This window comes from Hippichthys cyanospilos, chromosome 3 (assembly GCF_059441005.1).
Source record: "Hippichthys cyanospilos isolate Australia breed blue-spotted pipefish chromosome 3, RoL_Hcya_1.0, whole genome shotgun sequence".
Classification (NCBI taxonomy): Eukaryota; Metazoa; Chordata; class Actinopteri; order Syngnathiformes; family Syngnathidae; genus Hippichthys; species Hippichthys cyanospilos.
In genome coordinates, this window is record NC_142371.1 from 5342758 (window position 1) to 5346259 (window position 3502).

A 3502-nucleotide genomic window follows, 5' to 3' on the forward strand; every position below is an offset into this window, starting at 1 on the left:
ATCCAAACATAGATTTAAATGTACTCAGGGGAAATCAGCAATAAAGATCCTTCATTGACATGGTCGTTGGATCGTGTGAGTATTTTTTCTTAGGGAAAAAAAATCCTTACTCCAAATTACTGAGGTCCCTCGTACGCATTCAATGGATTCAAGGTTAACAATTCCAGTCAACATTGTGATGGCCTCGTAAGAAACAAAAACAACAACAACAATGAAACCCTAAACGCGCCAAGCACCAAGAGCTGGCGCAAGAGTGCATGGGCTGGAAAACATTCTACAAGCCCATAGAAGTTTGGTGTAGAGGCTTTGCTGGATGTTCTCTTTGCATTAGGCAACTTGGATATGAAGGCCATCAAATCTGTCGGTGAAGCCGCAAAGAAAGCCACAAGGTGCCTTTGGCTCAAAAGGGCAGATCCGTGGATTGCTCCTGGGACACAAGTGGTGCATGATCAACCCTGGCTGGGTCACCTGGGAGAGAGTGTCTGATGTTGCAAGACCTGAAACACTCGATGACCCCATGATATATCACTGACAATGTGTCTCAGTGCATCCTGCAGCTGTTTCTCTCAAGGTGTAACTGTGATCCACAATTGTCACATTTGGCCACTGAGTTTTTCACGCTTTTCACTTCAAGCTTATTGCTTTGATTTTTGTCTGTGCAAGGATTGTGTGAAGGAGCTGCACGATCTCGGTTTTTGAACAAAATTTGCCATGGGTACTGTCTGATGTACGACAGCTTGTCTTGCCTGTGCATTCATGTCCACAATGCATTGCATGCACTTGCGTTATTACTTATTCATCATGGATCATGAAACAGTAACGAGCATGTAGACGCTCTCTGCAAAAGTGTGATGGGGTGCTGCAGAAACTTGGAAGTAACCTCCCCTACATTCCACACACACAGGCACAATTGTACGATTGTGATGGTAACCATCACAACAGATTACCTAACCTCAACCAAAATCCAATTCAAACCTATAAGTCTTGATCCTCCAAAAGAGGTCTGAACTTGTGAGGACCAGCCTAACTGTCCATACTTCTCAACACGTCCTCACTATGTTGGTAAAAATCTCACAGGAGTCCACACAAGTATAGCCGTACAAAAACACACACACAATTTACATCTCTTTTATCATGACGTTCCAGAGAGTGGAAGTATAAAAACAAGAGCTGTCACAGTGCCTCCGCACACAGAGAGCCACATGGATACACCTTATATTCCCGTTTTGTCCAGGTCTGACCACAAAATCTCTAATAATGGCATTTGTCCCATTTGAAGACAAACTCTTCTATTCTACGCTTTACTATTAAACTCCCTATTTTAATACATTTGTTACTATATAAATGTACCCCCCGCCCCCTAGATTGGTATTTTGTTTCCAATTTGAAGGCATACAAAAATGTCTGGACATCAGACCCTACAGGAACATGGCCAACATCTTTGAGTGTCGGTTACAGATACTGAAGCGATGACTTTTCATGACCTTTTTTTTATCGTCTTTGTGTCAACTTTATCATGTTTTCCTTAAATGGTCCTCCACCATCTTTGCACTGGCTGAGCATGTTTCTGGAGGGCATAGGTGTGAAATTCTAGTCCTCGAGGGCCGGTATCTTCCACGTTTTTGATGCTTTCCTCCCAAACAGACCTGGTTCAAATGACCAGGATAATTTTCAAGTTCCTGCAGTTTGCTGATGAGCTAATCGTTTGAATCAGGTGGTCTGGAGAGAGGAACCTGGAAATCACAAAGATCTCCGGCCCTCGACGACCAGAGCTTGCCTTATGTGCTGTAGGGTTAGACATCTAGCCACTAGTGTTGGCTTTTGAATTTCAAACAAAATAATCGATTTAAAAGGAAATTACTCGACAAACATTCCTCCGATCTTCCAAAACATGAATGGAAGTTATGCATATTGGACACTGAATTGTCCTTAGGTATGATTGTGACTTTGAATGTTTGGATTTATTGTTTTTGTCCCTATATAAGACATGTTTATACTAGTCTGCATGTAGGAAACAAAATCTATTTTCAGTAAACAATATGAAATAGAAGCAATGTTGGAGTATGTTTACATGAACCTGTTTTGCTGTCTGTGTCCGTCAGTATGCACAAAGGTAGATGGGAGAATACCTTGAGCAATATGGAAGACTTAAAAAGGGAACCCAGTGGACAATCACCTGCTTGCATCTTCATTGGCTAATCAACACAACTCTTCTAAATGTGTATGTTCAGCTTCCTAAATTAGCGTCTCATCTTGCTAACTACCTTTCTGAACTTTCCATTTTCCAACGCTGTCTATTAGGTCCCTTTCTCCCTCCTGCTATCGTAAGACTATAAACCTTGACTCCCATGCACGCAAACAACCTTTAACCTTTGAGGACCTTCCAAAGGCGGGCAAAGAATGCAGATTGAGCGCGCAACCAGAAAAGAAGCCCCTCATGCATATGTGAAAGCACAAACAACTGCATGTATTATCTATGACTGATGGAACGACATGGACACAAAGTCACAACAATGAAAGCCTCAACAAGAAACTGCAGTGAAGTTGACTGAAAAAAAAATCACGCAGACAAGACACAATGGCAACCTTGCAGCTCATTCACTTACAAGACCAGGTGCGAGCCATTATCAGACAAGGTTTGTCTGACTACAAATGTAGACACAGATGAAACTGATGCACATGATTCCCGATTTGCATTCACCAACTTGTGATCTAATTTTTGTCCTTTTGAACCCCACGTGCATTTGATCGAAAACTTCTCATTATGATGTCGCCTAACATCTTCATTGTTTTAACAAAATCACCACAATTCATTGGTGCCTACAGACATTGAAGATAATTTGGCTGCAGCTACATGAGGTAAGTGCAAATTTATCAGCTGATAGTCAGCCGACTTGTCACTGCAAATTTGAGTCTCAGGAAATAACCTCGTAAACCTTATTTAATTCGAATTTTAAAACAACTGTGGCTGCATACAAAGTTCTGTAAATGGAGTAAAGTCCGAAATACAATAACAAAGCCAATTAAAACAATACATTAATGACAGAAATAGAGGAGACAACATAAAACACAGTCAAAAGCCATAGAAAAACATTAGGTGATCAACTCTGAAATAACACCTACTGAGGTTCAAACTACTTGACGTTAAAGTCATCACCCAAAAATGTTACTCAAATTTTAGCATGCCGGTTTTTACAGTGCCACGACCAGTGATGTGACGCAAGACTTCAGCAGGTCTGAAACAACCCTTATTTATGCATTTATCTAGCACCAATACAATACTAAGCATGTCAGATTATTAAAGTAACGGGAATCAATTAATTACAGTAATAGGTAAAGCGTTTTATTTTTAAATTGCATTAATCTCTTTTTTAATCTCTAACTTTCTGTTTCGTGTGCTAGTTAGTCAGTTTTATGCATCCAGCTTCTTGTGCTTGAAGCTTTGAGGGTAGACACTGACTGTCATTGCGGTTGGCTTAACATGATAGGTTGGGTTTGTGGA